We start from the raw sequence: 11,976 nt of genomic DNA, 5'->3' as shown, positions 1-11,976 counted from the left end.
GCTGCTATAGTAGTTATTATTATTAGTTTGTTGACAATGAGTCAGAACTTCGAATTTTATAAGGTAATGATCGGACATTACTTTAGTATACGGGAGTATCGTAACTTTGGAGGTGGTGACACCCCTGACCAGCACTAGATCTATCGTATTTCCGTTGCGATGCGTAGGTTCATTTATTATTTGTGTAAGACCACAGCTATCAATTATAGTCTGGAGCGCCATGCACTGAGGGTCCGATGGGGTATTCATATGGATATTAAAGTCCCCCATTATGATTATATTGTCGGCGTGCGTCACTAAATCAGCAACGAACTCTGAAAATTCACTGATGAAGTCCGAATTGGGTCCTGGGGGGCGGTAGATAACAGCCAGGTGGAGAGGCAACGGTGCGACAAACCTCATAGTAAGCATCTCAAACGAGTTATATTTATTATTTAGGTTCGGGGTAAGATTAAAGTTTTTATTGTGGATGAGTGCAACTCCCCCACCCCTTTTAATGGGACGGGCAATATGCGCTCCCGCATAGCCAGGAGGAGACGCCTCACCCAGCGCAAAGAAATCGTCTGGTTTGAGCCAGGTCTCGGCGAGACCAATAACGTCAAGATTATTGTCTCTAATGACCTCATTAACTAATAACGTTTTGGAAGATAATGATCTTATGTTTAAGAAGCCCATATTATAGGTAGTGGGCTGTTTTGAGGAGTTTTTGTTGAAATTATCCGTAGTAGCAATATTAATAATGTTGTGTTTATTATGTGTAGTGCACTTTAAATAATTTCGACCATATCTAGGAATTGATATGACGGGAATTTTCCGATTGTTTGCTTGATGTTGTGATAAACCGAACGCATCATAACTTGCCACCTCAGTAGAGTGCATGTCTACTTCTAACACAGAAAAAACATTTTTTGAGTTGTGTATTGTTCTAAAATAGTTGCTATGTGTGCAGGTATTATCCAGCCTGGCGCTGGCTAGTTCTATTTTAACTAACTTCTCACCCGGACTAGCGCTTCTTTGAGGATTAGCCTTTCGCTTTGTTGTTAGCCCCGCTCGGCATCCCCGCTTCTGCTTCCGCTCACACCGCTTACGTGTCTTCCGTTGACGGTCCTCGCTGGCACTTAACTCCGCTGCTTTCGAGGCCGCTGGATGTAGCCGGCGAAGAATCCCCATGCTAGCGAGGAGGTTGAAAGTACCCGCATCTTTCAGCCTATAACGGCCCGATCTATCCACATCCAGAATCGTCTGGATTTTCTAAGATCACTAAAGGATTTTACCTTTCATTTGTTGATCCACGGCATAAACACTTGTATGCGGTTGTAAAGGGTCAGCGGCATCGCGTCCATTCAAAGGCCCGTATAGATAATTGCTAATTTAGCATCACTTCTAATGCCATAATCGTGACAGGTTTACGGCCGTATTTCTAAACTGACCGTACAACTTAAGTTTATATTGTAGCCAAACTTTTCCCCCCATTGATAGAATGTCTCAAGAAAATTAGGTTTTTCATAGTTTTTGTCTATTTGTTTAGTTTTGTTTACTTTTTTAATAGGCGTCAGTGTAGTATTTGTTTTACTGTTCATATGTGGTCATTTATAGTAAATACAAAACGTTACATAACTTGAGAAATAATAAGCTAGATGTCTAATTCTAAATGTGTTCGAACTGCATTTTTGTTTGTTTTGTTTTTTTGTGTTGTAGTCAAGTGTGATGTGTATTTTTATAATAAAATATAAATATTATAATATTTTTATATTTGAATAGTTTATTTTATAAAACATTTTGAAATTAAGTCATTTAAAAGATACACAATAAATACATTGTTTTATTTTATCATAAAATACAATTAAAAAAAATACAAGAAAATCATAGTATTCTATATTTTATTATTCTATATATTTTGTTTTTGTTTGTTCATTTCTTTGTATTCTACAAAAAACAAAATAAAATCAATAATTTCAAAAATAATATTAATTGTATTTCATATTCCAAAATTGTTATTTTCTTGTATTGCATTTTATAAAAATTCAATCATTTCAAACAATTATAATAAAATATTAAGAATTGTATTATATAGTAATACAATTAAGCAATTCTAAAAAAAAAATTGTCTTGACTGTCTTAAACTTTTGTTTATGGTTTCCTTAGTTTCGGTATTATTTCCTGTTTAGCGCTCTTATTTTTGTATCCATTTCTTGTTTGCTGAAATTTTTTCATAACTTGTAAAAAATAAATAAACCATTATTTCTTAATATGTAATTATATAAACAACTGCATTTTTGTTGGTTGGGTTGTTTATGCACACACTCAGGCTCTCATAGCCAAATCTACTTCGAGTCAACATGAGTAATACAGTAATCCCTCGTTTATCCCTGTTAATTGGTTCCAGGCCGGGCATGGTTCATGAATTTCTGCCAAGTAGGAATTATTCATTAGAAATGGAATATTGTTTATGGCTAGAGTATAAAAATACTGTACACGACTTTGTAAATATAATTTTTAACATTAAGAAAGCCCTCTAGGACATGAAACAACACCCAAATGACCAGGCAAAACCTTGTTTAAGGCCACAAACAGCTCTGTGTTGATCATAAATTTAATCTGAACAAAATGGGGGGTTTATTAGTGCACAATTAAACAATATATGAATACAACATGTACGGATTTAAATTGATGTAAAAAAAGGAAAAAATGGTGATATCGTAATTACAATATCGATTCAATACCGATCCTCCCATGGTATCGATACTATCGATATTTGGATGGAGCCGCTCACCACTACATTTAACTAAGGCCCCGTTTACACTAAGGTTATCCAGGGTACATCCCACCTAACCTTATCCGTGTCCACACACAAGAATGCCACCGTTTAAGACCCCCTCGCCCTCCGTCCGCCGGTGCAACGCAACCTAGTACGCATGCACGGAAAATGCACACGTCATAGTCACCTCCAGTGTTGCTTTGTGTGCAAGTTCTTAAATTTAACTTATCTGAACAATATCCAGTGTGGTGGTATTTCAATTAATTGTAATCCAGTGCGCTGTGGGGCCCTATTTTAGTGAATCACACCTGAGCCATCATAAATTAATCAAATCTTTATTAGACACGTAAACAATGTGATAAAGAACATTTTACATCAATCAATCTAGGGATCTAGATATCTGGTCAGGACACTCCTCACTCGTTTGCCTTCACCTTCATTGTCCATTCATTTTTGGTGACTTTATATACTCTGGACCTAAACGTTGAGTCCGCGACATACATGGCGAACAATAACTGATACAGTCTGCTTTGCCAGTCCAAATGCATTCAATGTTTTCCGTAGTCTTCCCTTGACAAAGCACACGCTACCTTTTTTATCACATCCACGGAAGGCCGCATTCTCGTTGTCTCTCCTTCGACAAATGGACAAAGTTTTTCGGTATATAAAATCACAGCTGACTTGGACATTCGAAAGTTTTCTTGCCGTTTGAGAAGTGTTGTATCCCAAATAGCTGCAATGGCTTTCTCTTAAGGTATTCATGTGTGATTTCCACAAGCGTCTGTGCATGCAGAGAATGTGTGTCAAACTCTGGCCCGCGGGCCAAATATGGCCCGCCGTGTAATTTAATTTGGCCCTTGAGGCAATATCAAATTAACATTAGAGCTGGCCCGCCGGTATTATACAGCAGCGGTGCCGTTGTAACACCGCGTTCACCGCTAATGCTCATACTTGCCAACCCTCCCGATTTTCAGTGCACCTCTCGAAAGTCTCCCGGGGCAACCCTTCTCCCGAATTTCTCCCGATTTCCACCCGGACAACAATATTGGGGGCGTGCCTTAAAGGCACCGCCTTTAGCGTCCTCTACAACCTGTCATCACGTTTGCTTTTCCTCCATACAAACAGCGTGCCGGCCCCTGTCACATGATATATGCGGCTTCTACACACACATAAGTGAATGCAAGCCATACTTGATCAACAGCCATACAGGTCACACTCAGGGTGGCCGCATAAACAACTTTAACACTGTTACAAATATGCGCCACACTGTGAAACTACACCAAACAAGAATGACAAACACATTTCGGGAGAACATCCGCACCGTAACACAACATAAACACAACAGAAAAAGTACCCAGAACCCCTTGCAGCACTAACTCTTCCGGGACGCTACAATATACATCCCCAGCTACCACCAAACCCCGCTCACCTGAGCCCCGACAGAAATGAACTAGCATCCCAGAAAAGATGGCAGGTATCTGGCTTGGGGACATCAGACTAGATCAGTGTGTCGCAAACTGAGCAGTAAAAAGGCCTGAATAGTTGATTTATTCATTGTTATTTTATTTTCTAATTTATTAGCCTGTGGAAAAAGTTAAAGGCCTACTGAAATGCGATTTTCTTATTTAAACGGGGATAGCAGGTCCATTCTATGTGTCATACTTGATCATTTCGCGATATTGCCATATTTTTGCTGAAAGGATTTAGTAGAGAACATCGACGATAAAGTTCGCAACTTTTGGTCGCTGATAAAAAAGCCTTGCCTGTACCGGAAGTAGCAGACGATATGCGCGTGACGTCACAGGTTGTGGAGCTCCTCACATCCGCACATTGTTTACAGTCATGGCCACCAGCAGCGAGAGCGATGCGGACCAAGAAAGCGACGATTTCCCCATTAATTTGAGCGAGGATGAAAGATTCGTGAATGAGGAAAGTGAGAGTGAAGGACTAGAGTGCAGTGGGAGCGATTCAGATAGGGAAGATGCTGTGAGAGGCGGGTGGGACCTGATATTCAGCTGGGAATGACTAAAACAGTAAATAAACACAAGACATATATATACTCTATTAGCCACAACACAACCAGGCTTATATTTAATATGCCACAAATTAATCCCGCATAACAAACACCTCCACCCTCCCGTCCATATAACCCGCCAATACAACTCAAACACCTGCACAACACACTCAATCCCACAGCCCAAAGTCAATCAATCAATCAATCAATGTTTATTTATACAGCCCTAAATCACAAGTGTCTCAAAGTACCATTCACCTCCCCAAAGTTCATACAGCACATATATTTCCCCAAAGTTACGTACGTGACATGCACATAGCGGCACGCACGTACGGGCAAGCGATCAAATGTTTGGAAGCCGCAGCTGCGTACTCACGGTACCGCGTCTGCATATCCAACTCAAAGTCCTCCTGGCAAGAGGTTCTGTTGTCCCAGTTCTCCACAGGCCAATGGTAAAGCTTGACTGTCATCTTTCGGGAATGTAAACAATGAAACACCGGCCGTGTTTGTGTTGCTGAAGTCGGCCGCAATACACCGCTTCCCACCTACAGCTTTCTTCTTTGCTGTCTCCATTGTTCATTGAACAAATTGCAAAAGATTCACCAACACAGATGTCCAGAATACTGTGGAATTTTGCGATGAAAACAGACGACTTAATAGCTGGCTACCATGCTGTCCCAAAATGTCCTCTATCAGTGACGTCACGGCAGGATATTTCGGCGCGAAATTTAAAATTGCAAATTAGTAATGTGTTGCAATGTTAAGATTTCATCATTGATATATAAACTATCAGACTGCGTGGTCGGCAGTAGTGGGTTTCAGTAGGCCTTTAATGTTGATATTTACCTCAGAAGGCTGCAAATAGAAAAGAGGCATTCCATTTTTATTTAAATTTTATTTGATATGCCATTGATATTTTTTAATTATTATTTGAAACTCGATTTTGCATGTCACTATAAAGTTATATAAGCCTTGCTTGTTCAATATTCAATGCAAAACTTGTTTGGGTCCCTATTAAAAGGTTAATTTGTTCAACCTTGGCCCGCGGCTTTGTTCCGTTTTAAATTTCGGCCCACTCTGTATTTGAGTTTAACACCCCTGATGTAGAGGAAGGAGAAACACGGGCATGTCTGGATGACTCGCCTCCATATTTCCAGTGATTAGCTCGGTATTACGAAACCGCTTTATTATGAAGCTGGCTGTGGCGCGTTTTTTTCTGATGTCACTTCCTGTGTGGGGCGCGGTCTTTCTGACGTCACTTCCTCTCCGAACTCAGTTTGTAAACGATCAATGAGTCCTTACAAAGCTAAGAGCCGGAGATTCAAGAAATACACAGTGCACTTACCCGTGTAAAAAATTATCCAAGGAGGGGGACCTTAAACGATGGTTTAGTGTGGCTGAAACGGGGTTTAGGTTAAATAATTATTCGTTTAAGGTGTTATCAGGCTCAGTGTAGACATACCGGTAGCCTATGGGCAGAGGTGGGTAGTAACGCGCTACATTTACTCCGTTACATCTACTTGAGTAACTTTTGGGATAAATTGTACTTCTAAGAGTAGTTTTAATGCAACATACTTTTACTTTTACTTGAGTATATTTATAGAGAAGAAACGCTACTTTTACTCCGCTACTTTTATCTACATTCAGCTCGCTACTCGCTACTAATTTTTATTGATCTGTTAATGCACGCTTTGTTTGTTTTGGTCTGTCAGACAGACCTTCAAAGTGCCTGCGTTTCAACAAATACAGTCACTGGTGACGTTCACTCCGTTCCACCAATCAGATGCAGTCACTGGTGACGTTGGACCAAGCAAACAGAGCCAGGGGTCACATGACCTGACTTAAACAAGTTGAAAAACTTATTGGGGTGTTACCATTTAGTGGTCAATTGTACGGAATATGTACTGTACTGTGCAATCTACTAATACAAGTTCCAATCAATCAATCAAAAGTGTGAAGGAAAAAAGACAATTTTTTATTTCCACCGTACACCCCGTCAAAAGCCTAAAGACTGACTGCACAGTTCCTGTCTTCACAATAAAAGTGCCGCTCCATCGCGCCTGCGCTTTCAAAATAAGAGTCTCCGAAAGCCTGCGCAAACAAGCTAGCAAGCTCCGGAGGTTTGCCGCCAATGTATTTCTTGTAAAGTGTATAAAAACGAATATGGAAGCTGGACATATAAGATGTCAAAAACCAACCACTTTCATGTGGTATTAGACAGAAAGGAGGAACTTTTTTTCTCCTCCATTTGAAAACGTGGACGTTTGTCATCACTACTGTCTGATTACAATCAATGCAAGTCATCAGAATCAGGTAATACACCAACTTATATTCTTGTCTTCATGAAAGAAAGGAATCTACATGTGTTAAACATGCATGTATATTCATTAAAACACTATTAACATGTAAACAAAAACGGCAAAAAAATAAATATAAATTATATACTGTATATATCAATGTATGTATATATATATATATATATATATATATATATGTGTGTGTGTGTATATATATATATATGTATATATGTGTGTGTATATATATATATATATATATATATATATATATATATATATATATATATATATATATATATATATATATATATATGATATGTGTGTGTATGTTACTCATCAGTTACTCAGTACTTGAGTAGTTTTTTTACAACATACTTTTTACTTTTACTCAAGTAAATATTTGGGTGACTACTCCTTACTTTTACTTGAGTAATAAATCTCTAAAGTAACAGTACTCTTACTTGAGTACAATTTCTGGCTACTCTACCCACCTCTGCCTATGGGCCATTCCACTGAATCAGTCTGATTTGTTTGTTGAAATTCTGGCAACTTTTTATCATTTCTATACAAGGTTCCTAAGCAGGGCAACCCCAAGCTAAATTGGGGCCCAAACCATTATTTTATTTGGACCCCCCCGTCCCATAATACAACATTTTTTTTACACTTTTTTATTTATGTGAAACAGTTTTTAGAATTTTTCAATCAAACTTAAATGTAATTTGTTTTAATGGAAATAAATTGTTTTGTGTGCTAAATGACAATCATTAAAACATAAATCTTCCTAAATCAACTCTAATCGGAATTGGAACCCATCAGCACTCCCTTTCAAGGCAGCCATTTTAAGTCATCGACACATTCATGAAAACAGTACACAAATATCGGTTTTTTTTTCAAAAACATAGTTATGTTTAAACATAACTATCCCCCATATAAACGAGTTCTATAAGAAGTTAAACATAGTTTACTTACAGACGTACCTTTACCAAGGCTTGTTAGAACGTACACGACTTGTCTGCTTCTCATTCTGACCAAATCTGACTTCCTGGAAGCGTCAAATACGGAAGTGCGCAGAAACCAATCATTTGCAGTAACGTCATTTCGCCACAAGGTGTCAGTGTCTACATCAAATGGCCATACCATAATAAATAACACAACTGTAATTATTTATTATTTAGTCTGTTTTCATTTATTTATCATCAATTAAATTACGTGTTGGTATGATTATACTGTATGTATAATCCATATCTATATTATAAGGCCTTTAAAGGGGAACTGCACTTTTTTTTTAATTTTGCCTATCGTTCAAAATCATTATGAGTGACAAGAACATATGTAGAAAATGGATGGATGGATCTTAAAGATGATATTGAAAAAAAAAACCGCTTGGAAAATGCGACTAAAACAACTTCAAAATCCTCCATCAACGTGTTATATACACAATGGGGGATGTCCGATAATGACTTTTTGCCGATATCCGATATTCCGATATTGTCCAACTCTTTAATTACCAATACCGATATCAGCCGATACCAATATCAACCGATATATACAGTCGTGGAATTAACACATTATTATGCCTAATTTGGACAACCAGGTATGGTGAAGATAAGGTACTTTTAAAAAAAAATATTAATCAAATAAAATAAGAAAGTAAAACAATATAAAAACAGTTACATAGAAACTAGTAATTAATGAAAATTACTAAAATACACTGTTAAAAGGTTAGTACTATTAGTGGACCAGCAGCACGCACAATCATGTGTGCTTACGGACTGTATCCCTTGCAGACTGTATTGATATATATTGATATATAATGTAGGAACCAGAATATTAATAACAGAAAGGAACAACCCTTTTGTGTGAATGAGTGTAAATGGGGTAGGAAGGTTTTTTGGGTTGGTGCACTAATTGTAAGTGTATCTTGTGTTTTTTATGTTGATTTAATAAATAAAAAAATAATTAAAAAAAATGATACCGATAATAAAAAACCGATACCGATCATCATATTACATTTTAGCGCCGTCCGATAATATCGGCAGGCCGATATTATCGGACATCTCTAAATGCAAGTATATATATAATGTAGTCACAGACACGTTCATAACAATATGTAATTTGTTCAATATTTACCGTATTTTGATCATTTTAATCAATGGCGGGACTGATTTCTTCAGCACATTGATTTCCGTTTCCATCAGTTCAGTTCAGTTTATTTATTTGTATTGCACATTTAAAAACAACCCCAGTTGGCCAAAGTGCTGTACAGAGATAAAAACCATTTGAAACAAAAAAAGGGTCACATTTACATTGTAACACATAAGGATAAATACAAAACAATAGTAAAAAATACCTTAGAATACTAAAATGTAATAAATACATAAAACATCTATAAAACAAGAAAAAAAAAAAAAGATCCATTCCATAGCAACACACTCTTCCGATTTCTGGCAACAAATGTGTTTCCCTATTTCTGTAAACAAAGACGTGTGTGTCTTTTAATTATGGTAGACTTGGTAACAAACAACGAGGGGTGACTATTTTTGGACAAATGAGGATTCACAACCTTATATTTTTGAAGCTGAATATACGGAGGATGAACTGCTGCTTCTGCAACTCGAAGCCAGCTCGAAGGAAGGGTGAGACGTTGGAGCGGACGAAAGCCGAGAGATGAGGTCGGCGTGACTCGAAGCTGCGAAATGTGGAACTTGAAGCCATGCTATGTTGACATAAATGGAGTGCTTACCCAAATAAACTGGGAAAAAAATTCCCCCGCCAGCTTGACCAAACAGACAACTGTCCATTGAGTGAATCACTTTAATATTTATTGTGATACATGCAGCACTTCATGCTCGTTGTCACAACTACAGTACATACACTGTTGAGATAGCTATTTACAAACAAAACATGAAATGTGGGCTAATACTTTACAAATACTGTAATACGATTGTTCGTTTTTCACTCAGTTCAGATTGGTGTCTTAAAGGATTGTTGTGCATTACAAACTCAAACGCGTTTCGTGTTGACATAGAAGCTAGCTTATCTCTTAGCGTCGTTAGCTTTTGCATGCCAATGTGTTATACGATAGATAAACAGTTCCTCAGTGTTCGCTCTTGGTTATTATTATAAAAGTTACGAAATGTAAATATGTACTCTTGATGGTTTTTGAATGCATTTCCAAAGTGATTTAGAGGTAGAATTGATTGCTGCCATTAACTGCATTGCGAGCCACCAAGATCCAGCCGATTTTGACATGCTAGAATGCAAAAAAAAATAAAAAATTTGTCTTTTTGTCTCTCACTTAAGGATTGTAGGCAAAATTCCCCCCAAAAGTGCACTTCCCCTTTAAAAGTCCATGTCGCATACAAGTAATAGTAATTAGAGATGTCCGATAATATCGGCCTGCCGATATTATCGGCCGATAAATGCGTTAAAATGTAATATCGGAAATTATCGGTATCGTTTTTTTTTATTATCAGTATCGGGTTTTTTTCTTTTCTTTTTTTTTTCTTAAGTCAACATAAAAAACACAAGATACACTTACAATTAGTGCACCAACCCAAAAAACCTCCACGCCTGGCATTCACGCCAAGGACTTCAATCTTTTTTTTCTTTTTTTGTATTTTTTTTCTTATTAAATCAACATGACCTCCACTCATTCACACAAAAGGGTTGTTTCTTTCTGTTATTAATATTCTGGTTCCTACATTATATATCAATATATATCAATACAGTCTGCAAGGGATACAGTCCGTAAGCACACATGATTGTGTGTGCTGCTGGTCCACTAATAGTACTAACCTTTAACAGTTAATTTTACTCATTTTCAATAATTACTAGTTTCTATGTAACTGTTTTTATATTGTTTTACTTTCTTTTTTATTCAAGAAAATGTTTTTAATTTATTTATCTTATTTTATTAATTTTTTTAAAAAGTACCTTATCTTCACCATACCTGGTTGTCCAAATTAGGCATAATAATGTGTTAATTCCACGACTGCATATATCGGTTGATAACGTTATCGGTAATTAAAGAGTTGGACAATATCGGAATATCGGATATCGGCAAAAAGCCATTATCGGACATCCCTGATAGTAATGTACATATGGATTAGTTTTATACCAATATGGTGATATTAGACTTAGACTTAGACGAACGTTGTTGATCCACAAGGGAAAATGTTCCACACAGTAGCTCAGTTACAAAGGATGGAAAGGGTAAGGATGGAAAGGATAATACAAGTATAAAGTAGACTAAAAATTTACCAGAGTAGCAATATAAAATATAACATATATGTAATATTTACATATTATATATACAGTATATATATATATGTGTATATTGATAACTTTGGTATAAAAGCCGTACATGCTGGCAAATGTTTTGAAAGTTTCCAGTTGTATTTCCTCAGCTTGGCGTTGAGCTGGCAGCAGGCTGGACAGATTGTTCACGTTATTAGTTCCGGTTCAAAATGTGACTCCGCTTCTTTCCGCCATTAATCACATTACTGACAGCCCATGGATGTCAGTAAGTATGTTTCCTCTGCTTTCCCAATCAGTGTGCCGCGCTCATAATAACTGCATTGTGACGGCACTCCAGGCACACATAAATAAAAACATCAGAGTGGGTGTGCAGTCATCAGTGGACACTGCAGGAGTAAGCAGGACATTAAAAAGTGACCTTTGCTTTTCCGCACGGCTCCGGCGTGACCTTTATGAGGAGTTAACGCGGACGTTGTTCATCTTTGTTCACACTTATTTCTATTAACACAAGAGACAACTTCAAAGCCCTTTCACTGCACCACAAGTGGTCACTTCATCACAATTAGATGTTATCAGGTGGTCGTCATTTATCGCCTTCAATGTTGGACTGATAAATGATGGGAAAGTGAGCTTGTTCTTTTATTGGT

Source organism: Nerophis lumbriciformis, linkage group LG15 (assembly GCF_033978685.3).
Source record: "Nerophis lumbriciformis linkage group LG15, RoL_Nlum_v2.1, whole genome shotgun sequence".
NCBI classification, from domain to species: Eukaryota; Metazoa; Chordata; class Actinopteri; order Syngnathiformes; family Syngnathidae; genus Nerophis; species Nerophis lumbriciformis.
This window is presented reverse-complemented; position numbering follows the sequence as displayed.